Below are 23,894 nucleotides of genomic sequence, written 5' to 3'. Positions count from 1 at the left end.
GCCGGCCGTGGAGGTGCAGGGATTGCTGAGCTGCTCCTCCTTGGATCCAAACTCAACGCCTGCACCTCCAGCGGCACCTCCAGCCCCAAACCCGAGCGCTTTGTGCCGACGTAAAACACGCAGAGACACCGGCCTCCAGCAGCATTTGGGGACAAATGAAGGCTTTTAGAGATCCCGCTGCTGCCCCCCGGCATCCTGAGCAGGGCCGGGGGTGCCTCAGGACCACGGTGCTCGGGAGCCAGCCCTGTCCTCACCCAGCCCTGTGCCGTGTCCCCAGGCTCGCCACGTCGCTGTCACACGCGGCAGGACAACATCGCCCGGCGCTTCGCCTGCCCCCATACAGCAGGACCATCCACCACTTCGCCCCGCGGATTTATGGCAGCAGGAGAAGTCCTTGGCCCCGACCTTGCAGGGAAATGGGCAAAGCTCTTCCCATCTCCCAGCCCCAAGCCTCCAAACAGCTCACCTGCCCCCTCTCCGGCACTAAAAAGCCATCTCAAGCCAGCCAAAGTGCTTGCTAAGCGGAGGGAAGAGAGTCCCCTCCTTTCGGGAGCTGGGCTCGGATTATTTTTAAGACCTTTCCTTTTATTGATCCGAAGAGCAGAGAGGGAACATGCATTACACGAAACCAAAGATTCCGCACAAGCGAGGGACGCGGCTTCGGCTCTCCCACAAGCTCGTTACAGCCGGCGGAGATGCAAACATTTACCGTAAGAGCAATAAAGAGGCAAAGAAGGTCAGGAAGGGGGAGCGCGCAGACACCGAGCCCTTTCTGAGCCGCACCGCAACGCCCTCCCTCCCTCCTCGTTTCTGGGGAAGGCGAGGGGACAAAATAACAGCGGCTTCTGCCCGCAGGGCTCGTCCAGCCGACTGCCCTGGGACAGCCTTGCCCACAAAATTCCCTGCCACGGGGGCTGGAAGCGCTGCCAGCCCCGATCCACGCCGCCGTGCGCCCAAGAGGCTGCTCCAAGGAGCGTGGCCGCGGCGCTCAGCCCCTCAGGTGCCCGCTGCAAAAAAATGGGAGGTGAGCTCCTGGTGAACACAGGGCCAGGGGGAGATGCTCGTCCCGTGGAAAGCAAATCTGGGAGGAAAAGGGTTTTTTTGTGCTCCCTACCTGCTACGCGGACTCCTGCATCTTCGGATCCTGCCAGCCGAGGAGCTGCGGCCACCGCTCGTCAGTCAAGCTGCAAGAGGAAAAAGGGAACGGCCGTGAGGCTGAGGGGAGGGAGGCAGCGAGCAGGGCACGGCACGGCCGGGGGGTCCCCTCCCATGGTGACCCCGCAGCCGGAGCGGGGACAGCCTGCACGGAGCCCCGGGGAAGCAGCTGAAAGCCCTGACCCTAGGAGGCGTCGGTGCCAGGAGGTGTGACAGGGCACGAGTGAGGGAAAAGGGTGACAAGAGCAAGGTGAGAGATGAGCGCAAGGAGAGTGGGGAGAAAAAGAAACCGAGAAGAGCCTGGGAATGAAAGCAACCATAAAATCCAAGTGATCATTAACCCAGGGCAGGGGCAAGCGGCCGCTCCGCGCGAGCAGGGCGCTGCGGCACGGCACCGGGGCTCCGGCACCGACTTCCCCGTTTCCCTGCAAAGCCTTGCACGTGCCCACCGAGGAACGGCACCGACCTGCAGGCTCGGGACGCGTCCCCCCGGGGAACAAAACGCACGAGCTGGGCCGACGGCGGCCCTCGAGGGGAACCCAACGAAGCAGCCCGGGAGGAAGCGCGGCGGCGAAGCTCATCCCACTCGTGACTCAGAGGCCGGCCGCGGAGACGACCCACGCGGGGCAGAAACGGGCTCGCAGCCCGGTGCTGGTCACTCATTTACCAGCTGGCTTCCCGGTGCGGCCACCGCCGTCCTCCAGGTGCCGGCAGCTCTGCTCCACGGGCGAGGGGAAGGTTTGGAGGGGAAACTGAGGCACGGAGAAGCACGCACGCGGGGCGGCGGTGGCGCAGCGCGCGCCTGCGCTCCCGAGCCGAGCTGCAGCCTCCCCCCCCGGCGCCTGCGAAGCAAAGCAAGGAATTGTGCTCGGCTTTCCGGCGTCCGCGTCCTCCGCTTCGACCACAAAACCAGCCTTCCTCTCCCCGGCCGCCTCCCCCCTCCCACGGCCAGCTCATTTCCTGGCATTACAAAATTCAGCCCCAACAAAAAGGGACCCAGGAGCGCGCGGCTCGCACCGGGGCTGCGCCTGCCCCCCAAAAATAAAGGGGGAGCTGTGCACGGGGTGACCCCGCAGCAGCTCCCGGCCACATTTTTGTCCCCACGCCACGCAGGATGGGGCCCGGCGGGCAGATCAGCCGCAGGATTCCCAGCTGCAGGACAGACGGACGGGTCTGGCTCCTTCACCTCCGCAACGGGAGAGAACTGGGGATGAGGATGCCGCGTTCAGCCTCTCCCCCTGCTGCACCTGCTGCATTAAGGAATTCCTTGCCCAACCAACCTGTTGGCCAAGCACGACCCTCGAGGGCCACCCCTCGGTCTCTTGGTACCAAAAAGAGCCACGTCCTGCCACGCCGGGCAGCAGGACAGACAGACAACCAGCGGGAGCTTCGCCCTGCCCTTTCTGCCCTTTCTACCCAGCCTGGTGTCACCGCAGGAGAGCCAGGCGTCACCCACAGCCCTGGAGGGGGTGGGTGGGGAGCACCAGCGGGCCCACGGCACCACCCTCACCCTGGGGGCTGCGCCCAAACCCCGACACCAGGCTGCGAGGTGTCCCCGTCCCCATCCTGCCCCGGGTGTGCGCACCAAGCCCCTCTCCCAGGGGGTTTCTCCTTTCCTCAGCCCCTCGGTGAGGCTCGGGGTGCTGCTGCTTGGCAGAGCCCCGTGCTCCAAGCAGAGAGCTGGGTGGAGGATGTGCTGACACGGGGATTGTGCTACGAGCTGCTGCTTTTGGCTGCCCGCTGATCCCCTGAATGCAAAAAGAACCAAGGAGGGGGGCACGTGGAGCCCCCGCGGGGACCCCAAGTGCGCCCACCGGAGCCTGGAGCCGTGCCCGTGTGCCAGTGCCTGTGCCATGCCCATCAGTTTGGAAACACCTCTGCTAACGGAGGTGGCAGCACCAGTGCTTGGCCACTTTCCCCAAACGGTGGCAAAAAGGGTTTTATTTCCCCCCCCCAGGGCAAAAAAGTATCGGGTGTTGCAAACCGTGCGTTAAGCTGGAAAAAAAAAAAACAAACATACAGGAGCGATGGAGGTGGCACAGGGCAGCGAAATCCCTTTTCGGAGTGAAATGAGGGGAGGAAAAGGGGGAAAGGGAAGGAGATCTTTGTGTCCGGCCGCGCAGAAGTGCTGACCAGGCAAAAAAAATAAAAAAAAATAATAAAAAAAAACTGTTCCTGTTCGGAAGCCCGAGCTTCGGTTTCGCCCCGCGTGGCGAGGGCGGCAGGAGCACGGGGCTGAGGCATGGCACTGACACCCCGACCTCCCAGCAGGATCAGTCCCATGTCACTGCTGGAAGCCAGCCTGAGGCAAAACGAGGCAAAATCGGGCAAAACGAGGCGAAATCAGGCAAAACGAAGCAAAATTGGGCAAAATGAGCCTTGCTGCCCCACCAGCCTCGCGCCGCAGCTCCTATCCCCGATGGCCTGCTGGAGGAAGGTGGCCAGGACAACCTTCCTCGCCTGGCGCAGGGGGCTGGAAGGCCCTAAATCCCACAAACGAGGCCCCAGCCCCCCTCATTAGATCAATCCCGAGCTAATTAAGCCGCCGCCTCCACAGGAAAGCCCTGCCATAGCCAGATCCTCGTGGGGTGCCCACGTCCCCAGGGCCACCACCACCCGGTGCCACCACGGGGATGGCCGAGAACTGGGGGGCAGTGGGAAGGGGGCGGGGGGGCATGGGGCATTTTTGCCCCCTCCTTGGGGCTTCTCCATGCCAAGGGGCCAAGACGGAGGCGCAGATTGCGGAGGGGAAGAGCGGCCCGACCGCAATCTCTCCTTCCCTTTTTTCACGTTTCCTCTAGCAACGGGCCGGGGCCGCAAACATTTGGGCTCCAAACCCAAACTTCCCCCTGCGCCGCTGGCTGATCCCGCTCGGGGGCTTCATCCCCCAAACCTTCTGCTGTCCCCAAACCTTCTGCTGTTTTTCTCCAGTGCCTCCAGCCCACAGCAGCCGCTGGAAAAGAAATTAAACCCGAGGAGCCCGCGGAAACGGAGATGGGAGAACAGCGGGGGGAAGGCGTGAGGGACGCTGGATGGGACAGGAACGGGGACAACACGGGGACAAACCACGGCCCAGGTGCACCCAGGACACCTCCACGCGGTGCCCGAGGTGCCCCCGGTGCTCCCCCAGCTGAGGGATGGAGCGGGGCAGCTCCCAGCTCCGGGCAGCGCTCGCCGAACCCCAAAACCATCTTCGGGCTCTTGGGGAGGTCACCGAGCGCACGGCACGGCCCCGCCAGGAGCTTGGGGACGTGGGGGGGGGGACAGGGACGGGGACAGGGGGGCGGTGCGCCCGTGCGACCGTTGCAGCCGCCGAGTTTCGCTCTCGCCAGCTGAGTTCCCCCTTGGGCGGCGGAGATGCAGAAGCGAAACCTGCAGCTGGATGGACGCGGGCGGGGGGGGGGGCAGCGGGGTGAGAGGCACCGGTGGGGGTCCCGGAGCACCCCGGGGTGCTGTGGTTGGGATAGGGATGCCTGAGGGGGGGGACACATGGGTGGGATGAGAGGTGGGCGGCTCGGTGCGCTCGCCCTGCTCCTGCCCCATCCCCGGCACAGCTGGGGCAGGAACGCCCCTCGTAACCCTGGGGGGGCTGCACCTGGGGTGGCCCCGTGAGCTCAGCCGTCCCCAAAAGCCCTCCTGGTGGCGACACCGCCCCAAGAAATCCCCAGGCACCCGCTGAGGCTGCAGGCAGGGGCCTGCATGGGGTGGTCCTGGGGTCTCGGCCCTCTCCGAGCAGGGAAACTGAGGCACGGGGAGGGCCACAAGCGAACAGCGGAGCTGGAAACGCAAATTCCCCCTCTGCAGCACCACCACGGTGCCCGAAACAGCCCCAAAACACATCAGGACATCCTGGGTGAGGAGGGGAGAGGGGGCTCCTGGCCACAAACCCAAACGGGGGCGCCCCGTACCCCACACGCTCAGCATCTGCCCTCGCCCCGCGCTGCCTCGGGCCACATTGCCACCTGCTGGCACCATCCTGGGGGGCCCCCAGCACCCACGCGCCCCGTCACGGGTGGCACCTTCCCCTTCCTGCACCCAAAGCACCGAGCAGCTCCCCGGGAAGGCCGCCCCGCAGAGGTTTCGGGGGTCGGGATCGGGGTTTTCCCATCTCCCACGCCAGGACTTCGGCTGCCCGAGGGAGGGATGTGGGAAAAGGTGGGTTCCCCCCGCAGGGTTTAACCCACGAGACCGGCAAAAAGCCTCAGAAAGGCTCCCCACAAATCAGAGCCTCCAGATTTCGGCAGCTGAAAGCATGCTACACCCCCAAAAGCAGCTGCCCCCCCCCAAAAAAAAAAAAAAAACAGCTCAGCATCTGCTCCACCGGTGCGAGCAAAAGGGCGCCAGGTGCCCAGGTCCCATCGCAGCAGCCACAGCTTCATTTTTTGATTTTTTACTGATTTTTTTTTTACCAAACTGATTTTTTCACCCAGGTACCAGCAGCCCGGGGTGGCTGAGGAGCCCAGGGGGTTGAGCAAAGTCCCGGCACCACTCTGCTCCCTCCGAATTTCCAGCTCGAGCCTAAAACCCCACAGCTGATGCAGGGGACACGAGCCCAGTGTGTTTGTGGCCACGAGAAAATCACCTCCGAGCTTTTATCTCCGGGGAGAAGGAGGGAGGGAAAGGGAAGAGGCTCTGGGACTGCTCTCATGGTTCCAGCCGGCCAGGGGCTCGCTGCACCACGAGCCGTGGTGGTGCTGGAGCTGCCGCGTGGCTCTGAGCCACCGCACCGTGGGGATGGGAGGGTGGCAGCGCAAAGGATCCATCCAAAATGCCCCCAAATGAGCCAGGGTGCACATCCACGGGGCACGGATCCATGCACCGGGCACCATCCACGCACCGGGCACCATCCATGGGGCACAAATCCATGCACCAGGGCACAGATCCATGCACCAGGCACCATCCACGGGGCACAGATCCACACCCTGGGCACCATCCACGCACCAGGGGATGCACCCACGGGGCACGGACCCACGCACGAGACGAGCTCCGGGTGACCCCGTGCCCGCCAGCACCGCTCAGCTCATCGGGTCCAAACTCCAGGGCCACCGGGTGAGGCGAGGCAAGAGGCACGTACCGGAGACAACGGGAGGGAGGTTGGGGAAAAAAAAAAAAGAGGATAATTAGGAGCCCGGACCCCTCGCCGTCCGCACTCGGCTGTCGCCTGAGTCAGCAGCAGCAGCCGCCGGCCCCCCCCCGGGAGGTTTTGTAGGGCCGCAGCCTCCCCGGGCAGCTCAGCCCTGCTCTCCCTATGGAAACCAAACAAACACGCTGGCCCGAGCCCTGACAAACACGGCAGGGTGTCCGGCACCCTCCGGCCGCAGCGGGGGAGCTGGGAGGGGGCCAACGTCTGCGGTGGTCCCCCGACACCTCGCAAACCACGAGGAGGATGGAGGCAGGGTGGGCACGAGACGGGTGTGGGGACCCCTGTGCGCTCCAAAAGGTTGGAAAATCGCAGCTCAGCTCCACGCTGGGAGCCGAGAGGGGTTTTTAAACCTGCTTCTCCAGGGAAAAATCCTCACCAGATGCCTCAGAGGGGCGCACCTAAGGCTGGCTCGCACTCCGGACCCTGCTCGTCCCCCAAAATATAGCAGGAACCTCCAAAAACCAGCCGGGACCCCCAGGAAAAGCTGGGGGCCAAGCAGCAGCCCCCACACGGAGAAGGAAACCAGCCCCAGGGGTACCCACACCGCAGGTCCAAGCCCCCACATGGCTCTGGGGATCCCCACGGCACAGCGGGGCTGGCGAGCGTCCACATCCACTCTATGGGGTGAGGACGAATTCCTACAGGGTTTTCACCACCTCCACCCCACAGCCACCCCAAATGCAGCTCCTGGCCTCCACCTGCTTCTTCCCCGGGCTGGAAATCTGAAGGAATTTCTGCAGGAAGGATTCCGAGGGTGCTCGCCGTCGAGGCGCGGCGCTGGCGCATTCGGTGCCGTCGTCACCGACTCCCACACCGCCCCCGCCACGCGTCGCCGCGAGGGGAAAGCAGAAGGGGGGATTTTGTGGGCACCTACGGAGCAAGCAGAAGATCTCGCCGGGTGATTTGGTTAACCAGCAGCACGGATCCGTAGCAAACGGGGCTCGGCCGCCCCCCTCGGCCCCTTCCAAGCACCCAAACGCAGCCCCCGGAGCTGCGGGAGCTCGGCCACGCCAGCACCAGGCACCCAAAAATCGTCCTCTGGTTGTAGCCGGGAGGTCTCTGGCACAAAGCTCGGCTTCACAGCGCGGCACCCTCGGTGCTTTTTTTCCTCCCCTTAAAGCCCCAGCTTCGAAGTCCTGTAATTTACAGCGCAAATCACAGCTTTCCGATTTGAAAGGGAGGGAGAGAAAAATCTCCCCGGCCCGGGAGCCAATTAAAACAAGTGGAAAGCGGTCGGTTTGCTTTGTAATCTCGGGATTTTTTACTTTTTTTTTTTTTGGAGCTAATCTCCAGGCAGGGTCGTCCGCTTCAGCACGCGCCGTGCCGCCCTGTCCAGGCCGGCAGCTCGAGCCCTCGCTCTCCCCTCCTGCCCTCTCTGCTCGCATTTATCCCGAGTTTTTTCTCAGAATTACTCTGCGAGGCCAGAGACACAACATCAGGGCGGCTGGAAACTTTACAACAGGGGATTTTGCTCTCTTGCCGCCTCTCTGTTTTATGAAGAAGGGAGTTTTGTGCTTTAAAAATACTCCTCTCGCTTTGAGTTTTCCCTGCTCGGCACGGGAAGGCTCAGAGGGAGGAGGAACCCGGCCCCGGCCCTCTCCGCTCCCTCCTTCGTGGGAGAAAAACGTGATCCCGCTCCTAACCCGGCTGCAAAAAAGGCAGCTCCCAGGAACTGCACCAAAATGGAAAGTTTTAGGAGTGCAAAGGCCCAGAAACACCCAGGGACTGCACGAAAATGGAAAGTTTGAGGAGTGCAAAGGATCAGAAACCCCCAGGAATGGGGTTTGCCTTCTTTTTCCAGCCTGGACCCAGCAGCATCTCGCCCTGGACGCCCCGAGCCATCCGTCCGCTGCCCCCAGCACCGCGGTGGGGTGAAGCTGCCCAGGAATTCCAACCGGGTTGCATTTGCCCTATTTCTTTATCAGCCTGGAAACTGCGCTGCTTTCCCAGCTGCAGAGGCAGCTCCGTTCCCAAGAACCACCGAAAAGCCGCGACCTCTTTCCAGGATCGTGCAGCAGGCGGTGGCAGGGAGCCAGCGCTGAGCAAAGCGCAGGAAAAGGGGAGCGAGGCGCTCGCGGGACCCCGCAGAAATCGCCTGGAGTGGGGCACACGGGCACACGAAGCCCAGCTGATCATCCACACGCCGGGAATTTCAGAATTTGGGGTTCCCCGTGGAGACCCCGTTACGCCAGGCGGTGCCGGACCCCTCTCGCCATGCCCGCGGCGCGCCGAAAGCACGAGCTGCAAAACGGGCGAAGAAACGCCACGGCGGGGGTTGCACCCAAATTACCAGCTTATTCTTGTGATTTTTAGGGCTTTTTGCTTTCCATCGAGGTGAGACGAGGGCCCTCGGCTCGGCTGGTGGGGACAAGGACGCGCGGACACGGCGCCCTTGGGATCCACCAGCAGCAGAGGTCGGGCAGGAAGGCGGTGGCAGAGGCGGCGACGTTTTCGCCACCAAAGCTCCTCTTCAGGGCCACGTTCCTCAACCTCCAGGACAAAATGAGAAGCAGGGAGAGAAAGAAATCCCACCAAATGTGTGGTTTTTTTTTTCAGGGGTGGGAGGAATAATAAAAATAAATAAATAAAGCCAGGAGCCCTCTCCCTCGCCGCAATGGTTTTTCATTTTCAACCAGATAAAACTGAGCCTAAACTCTGACTGCTCGCTTATCCCTTTTATGCTCGCTTCCTTGTTTGCATGCGCATGTGGGAATGTGTGGGTGTGTGGTTTTTGTTTTGCTTTCTGCAATCGCTCTGCAGACCATCTCCCGGTGCCTTGCAGCTCGCAGCTTCCTCAGCCCCTCTCCATCATCCGGCCGGGCGCGCTTTCCGCCCCTCTGCTCTTCTCCTTCTGCTCTTCTCCCCCCAGAGCGCAGCTCCCGGATCCCAGCTCGGAGCATTTTGGGGACAGGACATGGGGAGGAGGGATGGAGCAGCGGACACCAGCCCCAGATTCCCTGCAGGAAGGCTACTGCTCCCCCAGGGAAGGAATCCGCCCCGCGGTGCGCCCCTGCCCGATGCCCTCTTTAAAGCTCGGAGCAAGGGGAAGGATTTGGGGGCGCACCCGAAGCAGCGAGCCATCCGTGGCACTGCTGGCGAGCTTGCTCATGCCTCTCCCTTTGAGCCCAGGTCCGCTGCAGCCCCCCAAAAATACCCAAGAGCACCCAAAACGAACTCCAGGAGTGTTTAACATCACGGCACCGCAACAGCACGGGGAGCGATGGATGGGGAGCCAAAGAATTGAGACGGCCACGATGACGCCCCACAGCGAGGACACGGGGACAGGGGGTGCCCCCGTGCTGCTCGTGCCCCTCCTCGCCCCCCACCAAACACCAGAGGGGCGCTTTCGGCCCTGGCCGTGCCACTTCGGCTCCACCAAATAACGCCCCACGTGGCTCGAGGTCCTAACTGGATAACGAGCTCCCAACGAGAGCCTAATGAAGGATTAGCAAAAGGCAGTTTAAAGAGATTAAGGCAGGGCGCAGCACCGAGCCGGCTGGGGGGTTTTCCGGGTGAGGGTTTATCCGAGCCCCAAATTTCAGCCCCTGCAAAAGGCGGCCTCCACCGGGGGCTGCGGATTCGGGGTGGCTTTTAGGGGCTGAGGCTCACGCCAGGGGGACGGGGGCTGCGGAAGGACGGCGGCGCACCAAAATCGCGAGTGGCGTCGCAAAGCCCTGCCCAAGGCACCCAAAAACGGAGCCGGTGGCTCCCTTGATCTCTCCCCTCCCACACCCAACCCTTCCATCTGCATCCCAGCTGCGAGCGCCTCGATGCTCCGGCCCCGGCCGGCCCTAATGACTGCTGATGTTATCCACCCCAGCCCCGAGCCTCGCGAGGAGCCCCAGGGAAGCAGGTACTCAGCTCTCCTTCAGGGAAAGGGATTTAATATTCATTTCTTGGCTCTGCACAAACCGGAGCGAGGAGTCAGCCCTCGCCTCCAAAGAGCTCGGCGCGACTGCCAGCCCCGCGCGCTCGCAAAGGTCAGGAAGGAGCCTGGCTCGGCCGAAGGCAAGGCACCGAGCTTCCAAAATAGAAAGCGGCGGCGCGTTGGGGGTTGCTCTTTGTTTGTTTTGCCCGGCGCTTTTCTCCTCCGGCCACAAACACCAGAAACTTTCAGCTCCCAAGAAGCGGCCGCCCCACGGCCTCGTGCGCGCCTGCACGAGGAGCCGGGGCTCCGGGGCACGCGCCCCAACGGCGGCGATGCCCCGAAATGAAAAAAGGTGGAAATAAAAAAAGGGGGGCAGCGCCCCATGAATGCATCCCACCAGCCGGGGCCACCTCAAAAACCCAGCCCAAAATTTGTGGGTGAAGCGAGGCGACCAGGAGGGATCTGGGGAGGGCCAGGAGGGGATCTGACCACCAGCCCCGCCAGGGCCCTACCAAAACAAATCAAAGGAAGATGTTTGGAGTGGCTCCAGCTGTTTACTGGTGACGCAGGCGGAGGTATAAATAATTAGCCGGCCGGGATTCTGCTCGCAGGCTCCTCGCCCTTATCTAATCGCATCTCGCGGCGACGCGGCCCCGTCCCCTCCCTGCCCGAAACGTCTCCAGAAAACCAGATGCGAAACGGGATTAAAAAACCAGCACGGAGACCACCAGTTAAAACCAGCAATCCCACTGCACGCTGGACACTCGGCCCCGAGCACCCGGGTCTCCAATCCCACCCTTTGGGTAAGAGGGGGGATTTTTCCCCAGCAGGAGCCCTGCCCGCGGGCCGGATCCGGCCCCGCAGCCCTCGTGCCCTGCCTGTGCCAGCCCCGCTCGGGCAAAACAGGGCCTGGGGACGGTGACAGGGCTCAAAACGCCCTCGCCAGCACCACCCTCCTGTGTCCAGCCACCGCGGAGAGCAAGGAAGCGCTCGGATGCTGCCGGTCCCCAAAAATAACCCACCCGCCGCAGCTTCGGCACCACACGGCGACGGCACCCGCACCCGGCAATCCGATTTGGGTGATTTTGACAGCTCGGGATGACCTGAGCCGATCCCCTCCGATCTCAGCGGGGTTCAAGGGGAGGGGAGAAACCAACAGCCCCCTGCCCCGATGCCCCCACCTCGGTCCCCCGAGGATGCCCCGAAGCCACCGCCCGCCGCGCGGCCGGAGAACCCAAGCCGGTGTTGGAAACTTACTGAGGAAATTGGCCGCCCAGCTCCACCAGGCTGCTTGTCCCTACTGGTGGGAAAGTCTATAAATCTCTAATAAAGAAAAAAAAAAAAAAAAAAGAAAGAAAGAAAAAAAAAAAAATCCCCTCCCATTTTATTCCTCCCCCCACCCCGCTCCCTTCCCCAGGATTGCGAAACCGAGAGGGCAGCCGGGGCTTGGATCTGCAGCATTGCTGAGTTCCTACGGAGTCTGGGCTTCCTGCCACCAGCAACAGCGGCTCTGGGGGTGTGGAAAAAGGGAGGAAAAAAAAAAAAAAAAGAAAAGAAAACGGGGAAAAAAAAAAAAAAAGTCCTGTTTATTTTGGGGGATGAGAGAGAAAACTTGCAATGCGCAAGCCGTGGGGAGGCGGGGAGCGCGGCTCCGGCGTTCCTGCAGCCGCGGCGAGCTTTGTGCCCCCCCTGTGAGGGTCCCCCCCATGGGGTCTCCACCACGTCCCCCTTTTTCCAGCTCCAGCCCGGCCACGGAGCTCAGCCAAGGGTACCCCGACCGGGTCACGGCCACCCCGGGGTGCTCGGGGGCACCCAAAGGTGCCGAGGGCGGCTCTGCCCCGCGGCGGCAGCGGGAATTACCGGGGACAGGCTGGCAGAAAAGCCTGACCCAGATTCCCCTCCAGCCTGATCCCTCGGTGAAGTCATAATCCTCGGAGGGCTTCTGGTCCTTTTTTTTTTTTTTTTTTTAATACATCCCTGAGAGTTGCCACGGAAACGGCGGTGATGCTATAATTTCAGCATTATAGACTTCAGCGCGAGAACAGGAGGGAGAAGAAGGCTGAAATATGGACGAGCTGCGCCGGGGATTGCTTTTAGGGGAAAAAAGCAAGCAGGGGCAGGTGGAAAGGTCCTGGCACGGGACCCTTGGGTGCTGTTGGGACAGCAGCAGGGGAGCTGCCGACCCCATAGGGCTCAAGAGGGCGGCAGAAGCTCCCCAAAGCAGGGCAGGGTGTGGGGTCCCGAGGCCCCAGCGCCCAGTTTTGGGGCAGCCCCAGGTCCACCCAGCGCTGCAGCACCCGGTGGGTGCCAAAAGCAGCTGGGTTTTGGCAGGAAGAGAGGCCTTTCTGATTCCGTTTGCCACCGCCTCTCCTCCCTGCAGCAGGGTCACGGGTGGCATCCCTTCCCCATTCCCATCCCAAACCATCTCATCTCATCCCATTCCCATCAGGACTCGAGCCACCAGCTCGCCCAAGAGCAAACCCAGCAGCTGCTCCCCACTTCTGCAGGGCCAGGAGACACCCCTGGGTGCTCTCAGCTCCAAGCTTGGGGATTTTGGCCCCAAACAACCCTTGGGCAGGTGCCGGCGAGCTGTAGGGTGAGAGGTGACCTGTGACCAACCAAGAACCGAGCCGGTGCCGGGGGGGCTTCAGCACCCAAATGCCAGGAGCCTGAAGCCCCCGCTGCCACGCAGGGATGGGAAAATCAAACCGATTTAACCCACGTTTCCATCTCCCCTCCCGCACCCCTTCCAACCCCACCGCCGGGCACTGAAGCGGCGCCGGCGGTGATGCAAACTTTCCGAAAAGGCTCGCAAATAAAAATAAGGTGACACACAACACAGCTCCGCGCGAACGCCGCCCAACGGCCCATGACCCGCGGGCTGCCGGCGCTGCGAGGGCTCGCGGGTCCCAGAGGAAGCCCAAAAGCCCCGGGGACGCCGCGCCCCGTGCGCCCCACGCCGCGCTCGCCCACGCGGGGAGGCGAGGACGAGGTGCCCTGCTCTGGTGCATGGCCCCCAGCACCGTGTTGGCACCCAGGAACCGGCCCTGGTCCCGTGTCAGAGCCCGGGTGCAGCTCAGAGGGGCTCAAGGTCCTGGGCATGGAGCCACACAATAAAAAATCACACTTGGATAAAAAATCACGGTGTGTTGGGGCCGAAATGTGGCCATGGCGCAGGGCAGCTGGTGGCGCACGGCAGTGACAGGACTCTGCAAAAATCCTGCTCTTGGTGCACAGCTTCAGAACAGGGGGGCAGAGCCCCCAAAAGGGGCGTACGGCCTCCGGGAGGAACCGTTTTGTTCCAGTCCCCAAACGGGAAACAAACCCCAAAGCCGCCAGCCCCCGGGGCTGACCCCGAAGCCCTTGAGCCACCAGGGTTGCTTTGAGCAGTGACCCGAGCTCCGTATTTAGCCCCGGAGGCATTCATCTCCGCCAGGCTAAAAACAAATCGGCATTTGCATCACAAAAAGACCCCCTGTTTGCTCTGTACATGTGTAGCATCGCCCCGAGAACGCATGCAAAGCAGCCTTCCTCCCTTGCCAAGCAGAAGGCGCTGAAGGTCACGCGAGCGGATGCCGAGCTCGCCGTGCCTGCTCCTCGCTGCTGGAAAAGGACGAGGCAAGAACGTCCTCCCTCGCGGGGAGCCTCTCCCGACCTTCCCAGGCACAAGTGCAGCTGGAGCAGCGCTCTTCGCCGCCCAGCAGCGCACGAAATGCTGCTGGAGAAAACACACGGCCGCCTTCTGGCCTTGGAGACCGCCAGGACCAGAGGGGCTGCCAACGCTCCTCGCTCCTTCAGCCTCTCCTCCTTGCTCCCAGCCTCATCCCTGAAGCAGCAAATCCCATCCCCGTAGGGCACAATGTGGGGCTGCTCGCCCCGAGCACCTCTCCAAGGCATGAGGGCGAGCTGGTGGAGGTGAAATCAACCCTTCAGGAGGATGAGGATGGTGCCACGCATCCCAGCGCTCACCCGCGGCCACACGGGCTCGCAGCCGTGCCCCAGCTCATCACTATTTTGGGACCAAGTCCCTCGGCGAGCCTGCACCAAACGTGCTGCTCCCAACGCCCTTCTCCCTCACGGCACGGGGACCTCGCTGTCCCCACGATCCGCTCTCAAAACCCGGGCGCAACGCGAGCGTGCGGGGAGCGCGCCAACCCCCCGAGGCACCGGCACCGCCCCAGAAGACAGATGCCTCTCTCCCCCTGCAGTAAAATGCCAGCTATATCGAGAGGATTGATGAAGGGAGCAAGAAGCAGCATACCAGCCACCAGCTGCCGCGGGAAGAGGCTTGGCTGCCTTCGCCACCAGCATCCTGCTCCAACCATTTGTTCTGCTTCTATTTTAAAAAGCGCAGGGGCTCGGCGCTCCGCGTCTCCCAGCCTCCCCACCGCCGAGGGAGGCGGCGGATTTCTTGCAAAGCCAAGAGGCAGCGACGGCTCCGCGAGCGATCTTGGCAGCGGCTCCGCGCGGGGCCGGGGATATTTTGGAGCCAGCGAGCGGAGAGGTGCTAGTTTTCCCCGCGGCGTGTCGCGGGCGCGTGGGAAGGGCGGCCGCGCCGAGGTTGGGGACTGCTCCGTGATTGATCGGTGCCTCGAACCCAAGAGCTGGGGCTCCTCCAGCTCGCTGCTAGCTGAGTTGGTGCCCAAAAGATGAGGTTGGGGCCGGCGAGGAGCACCCCAGGAGTTGGAGGGGACCGGAGCCCCTCGGTGGCACACCAGAGCAGAGCGTGAGGTGCCTGGGCACGCGGCTCGGCCCCCTCGCCTTTGTCTCCTCGCTACCTGCGCACGCTCGCCTCCAGCCCAGACTTTTCTCAAGGGCAGGGACCGGTCCCCGGGGAGCCCTCGGCGCGCTCCTGGGAAGGAAGAAGGTGAAAGTGCTGGATTTTTAACAACCTGCCCCATTTCAGCCGCTCGAACCCGCTGCCCGGCACCGGGATCACGGCTCACGCAGCGACGTGGACCCAAGGGTGCCCTGGGTGTCAAAACATTCACAGCCACCAGCAGGCAGGACAGGCACGGCGCACGGCAGCTCCAGGCCACCAAACCCCAGACTCTGATCCTCGTTATTTATCGTTGCAGCCCCCCGAAACAACCCCAAATGGTTTTGTTTCGTCCCCCGACCCGAGACGCTGCGTTTGGTGCAGACCACCGGATCCGCACGGTTACAGGACAGGATGTTCTCGGTGACTGCAGCATGTAAAAAAAAAAAAAAAAAAGTCAAGCTGGTCAAAATAACTCGTCCACATTTTTCTTTTTCTTCTTTTTTTTTTTTTTTTTCCCCTCCCTGTCAGTGGAAACTTCTGCCGCGGCCCCGTGTCTCAAGGTTACTGCTCAGGGTGGGGGAGGATTTCAGGTTTTACAACTGAAAAATTCCAGACAGAAACACAGAAATGTTTCTTTTTCTTTCTTTTTTTTTTTTAACCAAACGGCAGCCATTCATCCCATTTTTTATCGTTGATCTCAAGTTCGGTGCAGCAGGTTTTCGGCAAACCCTGCTTTTCCACCCTCCCAGATTTTGATGGTTTTGGTAGGATACCCTCAGTGACCGGGGAACGCTTGGCATTATCAGCTCCTGCCTGGAGGAAAACCACTCAAAACAAATTTAAGCCCTGATCCTTTCCCCACCTGCACAACACGAGGTGAGTTCCTGGGGCCTGGCAGTTTTTCCCCTGAAATCTTCCGATAATTGGAAAGGGAAAAACTTCGCTTTCGAAAACGTTTCATCTTAAAAATCAAAAATAAATAAATAAATAAATAAAAATGGACACCTTCCAAAAGGATGGAGAAGAGGCACGCTGTTCCAAAAGGCACTCGCGTTCAAAAAGGAAGATGAAAAGTTTCAGCCAGGGCTATTTATAACCCCTGCTCATCCCCAGCGGCGGCACCTTTCAGCCGTACCGAGTGCCCCGGGGCAGGTAATGCCCCACGATCCTATGACAGTCCCGGCACCGTGCCGTGCCAAAACGTGCCACGGGACCCTGTGCTGCTTGGGAAGGGGCAGCAGATACATCAAAAACTGCTGAAAAAAAAAATAAAATAAAATAAAAAATCCCATAAGGAGATGGGGAGCTTGTTACACCCTCACCCTATTTATTGCCATTGCTTGCCCCTGTTATATCCAGCAGGGAACGAGGCAGCCCCCTGCCCTCGGGTTCAAGCCCGTGTCAAAACCAACTGCTGCTGGCACGCGGGGAGGTTCGGGAGCTGTGGCTTTGCCACGTGTGCCTCCAAAAAGTGCCGACGTGGCACCGGCACCGCGTGGGACGCTGTCCCTCACCCTGCTCCCCGAGCAGCCCCGTTGGAAGGGGGCACCCGGGCAGCTGCTCCTGCTGGAAAGGATCCTTGCCCAGGATGCTGGCTGGGAGCTGCCTCAAGTTCTGGAAAGGGAACCGACTCTTCTCTTCCTCCCTGCTCCTAAATAGGTCATTTAATTACCACCTTCCCAAACCCAAAACAACGCTGACTCAAGGCGCGAGGTGGGAGCGCTGCAATTCCACGCCACACAATGCCCAAGAGCAGCCCAGAGGCACGGTGCCGGGCTTTCCTCGACGTTGGGGGTCCCCCCGAGTCCCCCACAGACCCCCCCTGGCACAGGGGCACAGACGGCGAGGACCTCCGGCTTTCAATTAGCCCCGTTTAATTAAACCGAGGAGGGTTGGGAACGCAGGTGCCCGGCGCACGGTGCCGGCCGAGCCCGCGGAGCAGCGATGCTCCGAGCGCAGGCACGGAGGAGCTGGAGGAAAAAGGAGGGGAAGCAGCGTTTCAGCGGGCGTTGCGCAAACGGCTCCGTGCCCTGCTTGTCCTCGTCACGCCGCCACGAGTTCACCGCGCAGCGCCCGGGTGCCTGCAGGGTGGTGGCCGCCGCCTGACACATCCCCACGCAGCACCGGCCGGCCCGACCGGCTCCCACCGAGGCTCCTCTCATGCTGAAGGGCGTTTTGGGGACGGGACCCCTCCTCTCGCACCCCCAGGATCACGCCGCAGGGTTTGGATCCCCGCTGGTACCCAGGGGATGAGGTTGGGGCACGCCGGGGCAGGATGCGCCCGCGGCGTTTTTGTTGGAGCAGAGCTGGAGGTGCCGGGGGACACCCATTTTTGGAGAGGGTCACGTTTTCCTGGGGGTCAGCACGCGGCCCCCCTGCAAAAAATCATCCCAGGAGGCGAAGGGCTCAGGCACTCACCTGCTCCGGGGTCACTCCTGCATTAAGGAGCAGCCTCGTCGCTGCCTCTGCGCCACGGCCGGCACCACGCACGCCTCTCCCCGCCACGCATCCCCATCGGGAAGGGCGCAAAAACGGGACGGGGCTTCCCAGAAAACTCTCCCGACACTCCCCCCTTTGCCAAGAGAAAGCAAAGCCACGGCCCTCCCCCAGAATAAATCCCTCCGAACCTATTTCCCCTGCGCTTAACAAGCCCTCGCTCCACGCAGGCACTTTTTTGGGTTAAGTGATGCAAGCCCTCGTCCTTTTTTTTTTTTTCCAAGCGCTGGGGAGCTACAGCAGGGAGACACCAGGAGCGAGGGCAGGAGAAAGGAGAAATTAAAGAAAAAAAAAAAACACCACAGGCAAACAGAAGTGGAGTGCGAGATGAAAAGCGACAGCTCGGCGAAGGTAGAGCTGCTGGCAGGCAGACGGCTAGATCCATCTTGAAAGCAAAAGCAAACTGCTGCTCAAACAAGGCAGAGGGAAAAGCTAGAGGTCTGCCGGCACTGCCTAAGCTCTGATCAAACAAAATGATTAACAAATTTCGGCTCTTTATTGAAAGCTTCTCTAATTAGAAGAAGAAAAAAAAATGGAGGAGGAAAGGGGGGGGATAAATAAATAAAAAACCCTTTTGAGGAGCGTCGGATGGAAAAGCGGCGGCGCCAGGGACCGATCCTGCTCCTCGTCCCTGCTGCTGCGGGAGGGACGAGTGGCTCGGGGCGCGGGATCGTGGCTCTGCCTCATCCTCCCCGTTCCTCCCTGCCCCTGCTCTGACTCACCCCGGCTCCTCGCTACGGCCGCACGGCCTTCCTGGGGGGAAGGACTGTCATCTGCAATCCGCTCACCTCCGAACTCCGGGGGCAGCTCAGCCTCTAGGAAGCGCTAAAATAGCCAGAAAAAAAAATAAAAAAAAAAAAAAAAGAAGAAAAGAGTCCCTGGCCCGAGGAGCTCGCCCTCCGAACAGATGGGACGGCTACGGGGCGAGGCACGGGGATATTTTTAGCTCTGGTTGCAGATGGGGAAGTCCGGCACGGCGAGGCTCAGCCAGCATCCACGCGGCAGCCCACGCCGCTGCCCCTGCCCTGGTGGGCTGAGCTGGGTGCGCACCCCCCCGGGGCTCCCCCCGGGATTTAATGGGGCGCTGCCAGCTCCGTTCCCAAACCCCGAGCGCCACGGCCATGCCACACGGCACCAACGGTGGGATTTTGGGGGACGGGGATTTGGGGGACAGGGGTGATGCCGGCGACGCGCGTCCCTCCTCTCCTGAAACAGGGGGCAGCCACGGCGAGCCGGCGGAGGCTGCTTGGAGAAAAACACCCCAAAAATCACTTCTCCTTGCCGAGGCCCTGACACATTTTGGGGTCAAAACTCAAAGGGCCAGGCTGGGATGCCTGCGGCGGAGCTGGCACCGAGCTGTCCCCTTCGGCCAAAAAACCCCAGCGGGCCCCAAACGGGGGCCGGGAGCGTCGGCCTCGTTGTGCCGAGGAGCCGCAGCCTCTACCTGGCCTCCCGGGCGGCCGGGGCCACCGGGTCGCGCGTTGGACACTTTGGGCTTTGTTCTCCCGTGCACAAAGAGGCTTTTACACGGCCCTGGAAGCACGGAGGGACCTCGGAGTGGATGCGCTTTATGACCATATTTAGGCTCCTTGACGTCGCCAGAGTCGCGCTAAAGGGCCGGGGGGGATTTGAGATTCGGGCCCCGCTCCTTTCAGCTTGGAGCAACCGGGGAAAAAAAAATAAATCCACCCCGGCACCGGCCGTGTCCCCACCCCGGCACCGAGCGCCCGCCGCGGCCAGCGCCGTGCGAGCAGGGAGGGGGCACCGGCCCCCCCCCCCCCCCCCGGCCTGGCCCAGCACGGCCCCGCGGGGAAGCCGAGGGACTTGCCCAAGGTGACCCCGTGACAAAGCCGGCGCTTCGTGAGGTCCCCAAGGTCCCCCCCAAGCCCCCCGCCGGACCGAGCGGGTGGGCAGGGAGGGGGACACGCGGGTGGCCCCGGGGTGGCTGGTGCCAAAAGGCAGCACCCGGCCGTGCCGAGCCTTTCGCAGCCAGGCCTTTCACCTCGACCCCATTAAATCCCCTCTTCTCCCTCCCCGGCAGGACCCCCGACCCCCGTGCCACCAAAACCCCGAGCCCCCTGCCCCGTTTTCGCCCCGGCGGCGCCGTCCCCCGCGGCGGGGCCGCCAACCACCTGCTCCCGAGCCGGCACAAGTGCGGATGCCTCAGCCTGGCAAAGCCATGACAACTGCAGAATTTGAAGGGCACGGGGAGGAGGGAGGGAAAAAGGAAAAAGCCGCGAGGCCCTTCCAGAGGGCCGTGACCTTCAGGAGCCCGCCGCCGGCGCTCCCCACCGCAACCGGAGCGGCAACCGGGGGCCGCCGGAGCTCGTGCCCGTCCCCCAAGTTTGGGGCTATCGGCACCGAACTGGTGCGGGGATGGGGAGAAAAGAGCCAGAATCGAGCTTACCTGCACCCAAAAAGCGCTGCTCCTCGCCTGGGGGGGGGGGGCAGGGGACATGGGGGGGTCCCAGCCTGCGGGCACGGCCCCGTCCCCAGCGAGGTTTGGGGCTGGTGAGCCCAGGTCCAGCTCGGCCCTAAAAGCCCACGTGGGTGCCCTAAAACCTCAGAGGTTTCGGAGGGGCAGGATCAGGCCCTCCCCGGGAAAAATTGGGGGGGGGGAGAAGGGGGCAGGCGGCTCGCCCAGGGGGATTTGTAGCAGCCCGGCCGGGGGGCTGCGGGGGTGTCATCATGGGGTGGGGGGGGACACAGGAGGGGACACCCCGATTTGTGGCCAGGATGGGGAAGGAAGCTGTGGGTGCGTGCGTTGGGGGGGGGGGAGAGGAATATTAAAAAAATATAAAAATGAAAATAAAAAAAGGCGACGACAAAGCTTGGGGAGGGGGGGGGAAACGGCGGAGGGCGAGGAGGCCGAACGGCGGATGGAGGCCCCCCCGGACCCACGGTGCCAGCAGCAAGCGGGGGGCTTCGTGCCCCAAACCCCGAGCCCCACAAACGGCAGCGGCGGCGCTGGGCCCCCCCCCAAAATGTGTGTCCCCCCCCCTAAGGAACAAACAATCCCAGCTGTCAGCTCCGGGCCGGCAAGCGGCCAAGGCACGGGAGCTCCTCGACTCCATTTACCGCCGGCTCCTCCGAAAAGCTGCCCTTGCCACTCAAATCCCTGCAGCGGGGACCCCCCCATGGCCCCCCCCAAAAAAAAAAAAACACAAAAAAAACACCGCATCCCCCCCCCAGCATCGCCCCCATCTCCCCGCTCCCCCCAAGCCCAAACATCGCGGCCCCGCATCAAGGGGATGGAGGGGGGGGGGTTAGGGTGGAAATAGGGTTTTAGGGGGCTGCCAGCTCGTGTCCCCCCCCCTTTAAATAACGGGGCGAGCCCCCCCCGGCGCCTCTCACCTGGCCCCCCGCTGCTCAGCGCCACCTCTTCCCCTTCCTCCCTTCTCGCTCCCTCCTTCACCTCTGCACCATTTTGGTTTGTTTTGAAGCGGCGGAGGGGAGGAGGGGGGGGGGTGAACGGGGAAGAGGGGGGGGGAGGAAGAGGAGGAGGAGGAGGATGGGGAGGGTGGTTATGGGGTGGGGGGGGTGGGGGGGGAAGGATGTGCTGCTTCTCCGCCCCCGCCGCCACGGCTCGGCTCTCGGCTCGGCTCCGCCGCCCATCCCCGCCGCCTCGGGGCTTGGGGGGGAAGGGGGAGGATTTTTTTGGGGGGGTTTAAGGGGTTTTGGGGGGGTTTAGTTTTTTTTGGGGGGGGGTTAGGGAGTTTTGGGGGGCTTAAATGGGGTTGGGGGGAAAGGGGAGTGGGGGGGGAGGGAGGAGTTAGGGGAGGGGGGTAGGGAGATTTGGGGGGGGTTGGGGGGTGGTTAGGGGATTTGGGGGGGTTGGGGGAACTGAGGGGGGTCTAAGGGATTGGGGGGATCTTGGGGATTGGGGGGGGGTTTAGGGGGATGGGGGGTTAAGGGGATGGAGGGGGTTAGGGGGATTGGAGGGTTAGGGGGACTGGGGGGGTTAGGGGGAATTGGGGGGGGGTCCAGGGGACTGGGGAGGTCTAGGGGATTGGGGGGGGGGTTAAGGAGATTGGGAGGGTTTAGGGGGATGGGGGGGTTAGGGGGAATTGGGGGTCTAGGGGATTGGAGGGGTTTTATCGGGGTGGGGGGGGATAGGGGGACTTTGGGGGGTTTTAGGGGGGCTTTGGGGGGTTTTAGGGGGACTGGGGGAGTTATGGGGGGACTGGGGGGGTTAATGGGGGTTGAGGGGGTGTTAGGGGATTGGGGGGGCTCAGGAGAATTGGGGGGGGTTAGGGAGGGTTTAGGGAGACTGGAGGGGGGTTAGGGGAACTGGGGGGGGTTGGGGAACTGGGGGGGTAGGGGGATGGGGGGAGTTTAGGGGTATTGGGGGGGGTTTAGGGGGATAGGGGGGCTTCAAGGGGGTAGGGGGGGTTTAGGGGGACTGGGATGGTGCTGCCAACTCCCCCCCCAGCCTCCAGCTGCTCGGCACGGGGCCGCCTTTCTCGGAAGTAACGCCAAAAAAACCCCCCCGGCGGAGCCGTTTCGAAAAAAAAAAAAAAAAAAAAAAAAAAAAAAAAAAAAAAAAAGCGAAAAAAAAAAAAAAAACGCCTATTTTTTTTTAAAAAAAAAAAAAAAAAAAAAAAAAGGTCAGAAAAGTAAAACGGAGCGGCCGCGGGACCCTACCTCGAGTCGCCGGAGCGGAGCGGGGGCCTGGCGGAGCCGCCTCCCGGGGCTGCGGCGCTGCCGGCGGGGAGCGACCATGGCCGGGGCCCGGCCCAGCCCCGGCGGCGGGGCGGGGCGGGAGCAAATGGCCGCGGCCGGGGAAGGAGCCGCAGGCCCCGGCCTGGGCCTGGCCCCGCTTCTCGCCTCGCGGGGGTCTCCCCCCCGCAGCCCCGACCCCTTCATGGGGGGGGGAATTTAGGGAGAGGGGGGTGGTTCTGGGCCCTTCCCGGGGGGTGCTGTTGCCCCGCGGCTCGGTTGCCAGTGGGGGGGTTTGGGGTTGTGGGGAGAGGGAGGGGTGTTGTGTGGGGGTAATAAAGGAATAAATTGCTAATAAATGTTGAATTTGATTAAAAATGGGAGGTGAGGGGGGGAGTGGGCACTTGGAGGGGGTCGGTTTGGGGTCCGGCACCTCCGTGGGTGCTGGGGTGGGCACTCGGAGGGGCTTCCTTCAGCCCCCAGCCCCATCGTAATATCTCAACCCTAAAGGCCAAGGAGCGTTTTTGAGCACATTTTTAAATTTCTGAAGCCTATGCCGTCAGAATTGGTCCCAATTGGTTCAGGCTGGAAATGAGGAGGCATTGGACATGGTGGGGTCACCGTCCCTGGCGGTGTTGGACGTGGTGCTTGGGGACATGGCTCAGGGGTGACATTGGTGGTAGGGGGTGGTTGGTCCAGCTGGGCTTGGAGGGCTTCTCCAACCCTAATGACGCTGGGATTCTGTGGAAATATTAACGGAGCTGCCATGGGACTTTTCTCTGCTCATCCCGGAGGAAGCAGGCTTGTGCTGGGGGTCAGCAGCTCCTCGGGAAATGTTTTATGGTCCCCCCACCAGCTGGCACGGGTCCCATGGGAGCCCAAAGCCCCCGAGGATGGGGATGCTGAAGCAGTGGTGGCTTTGTCCCCGTCACCCACACCAGGAAGGGTCCCCAAGGCCGCTGTCCCCGCACGAGGGAGCAGTGACGGGGACATCCCAGCCCCATTGGGTGCACCCAGCTGGAACACCACAAAAAATGGGTGCACGTGGCCTCCCAGCTGCACCCACTGACCAGCACCTGCCAGCCCCACTTCCACCATCCCGTTCCAGGCAGGAAAATGCCCCCGGTGACTCAGAAAAGGGGGACGAGCGAGCGGTGTGGGGACATTTTGCGGAGACGGGACCGGCACCGGTGCGTGCCCCCTGTGCCAACGCGTGGCCCTGCACCGGGCAAACCCGGCCATTAATTAGCGAGTTAATAACCCGAGGAAGCTGCCGACCTCTAATCTTTGCTCAGGCACCGAGCAGCACATCAGGGCCTTGCTCCGTGCCATCCCCATGGCCGACAAGAAGCTTTACGCTGCCTTAATTTGGGACTAACTAATCAAAGACTCAAAAATCTCCGCCAAGGTGACGGGTACGAGCACCCGTGCCGTCCCCACCCCTCTGGCTCAGTGACACAGTTCCCTGCTGGCTCCTTCCCACATCACCACACACATTTCCAGTGGACTTTTCTCTGTGTTTGGCTTTTTGGGGCTGTTTGTTGTCAGTGAGTTATTTTATTATATTTATTGTTAGAAATAGCGCTATTTTTAGCGCCCTGTTGGATTAGATAGAGATGGGATTAGTCATCCCACCAAGAGCTGTTTGCAGCCTTTCCTCAAGGATTCTCTGGGGTTTGTTTTCCAATCAACCGAGAGCGCGTATCCAAAGAAATAAAAAATAAAAATAGTCATAATAATGTGCACCAGCCGAGCTCCGGTGCCGCTCCATGAGATACTGGTGGAAACGCGGGAAGCATCCAGCCCAGGAT

The 23,894-nt window shown here is 62.0% G+C and overlaps 1 protein-coding gene across 13 annotated transcripts in view; it reads right to left on the bottom strand.

The window, feature by feature from the left end:
• Positions 1-23,894, bottom strand: part of MEF2D (myocyte enhancer factor 2D) — a 66,593-nt gene that overhangs the window by 40,534 nt on the left and 2,165 nt on the right. For 3 of the 13 annotated variants that reach the window (XM_072028229.1, XM_072028230.1, XM_072028233.1), the window contains exons 1-2: positions 20,779-20,926; positions 1,115-1,184 (exon numbers count right to left, since the gene is read on the bottom strand). The gene's annotated coding sequence lies outside the window, so the exon portion shown is untranslated. Of the gene's footprint in view, positions 1-1,114; positions 1,185-1,621; positions 1,781-1,822; positions 2,069-11,423; positions 11,477-18,146; positions 18,233-20,778; positions 20,927-22,068; positions 22,301-23,894 lie in introns of those variants that run through there. The other 10 variants (XM_072028220.1, XM_072028231.1, XM_072028232.1 and 7 more) reach the window with 8 other exon arrangements.

This window comes from Anas platyrhynchos, chromosome 26 (genome assembly GCF_047663525.1).
Source record: "Anas platyrhynchos isolate ZD024472 breed Pekin duck chromosome 26, IASCAAS_PekinDuck_T2T, whole genome shotgun sequence".
In the NCBI taxonomy this organism is placed as follows: Eukaryota; Metazoa; Chordata; class Aves; order Anseriformes; family Anatidae; genus Anas; species Anas platyrhynchos.
This window is presented reverse-complemented; position numbering and strand designations above follow the sequence as displayed.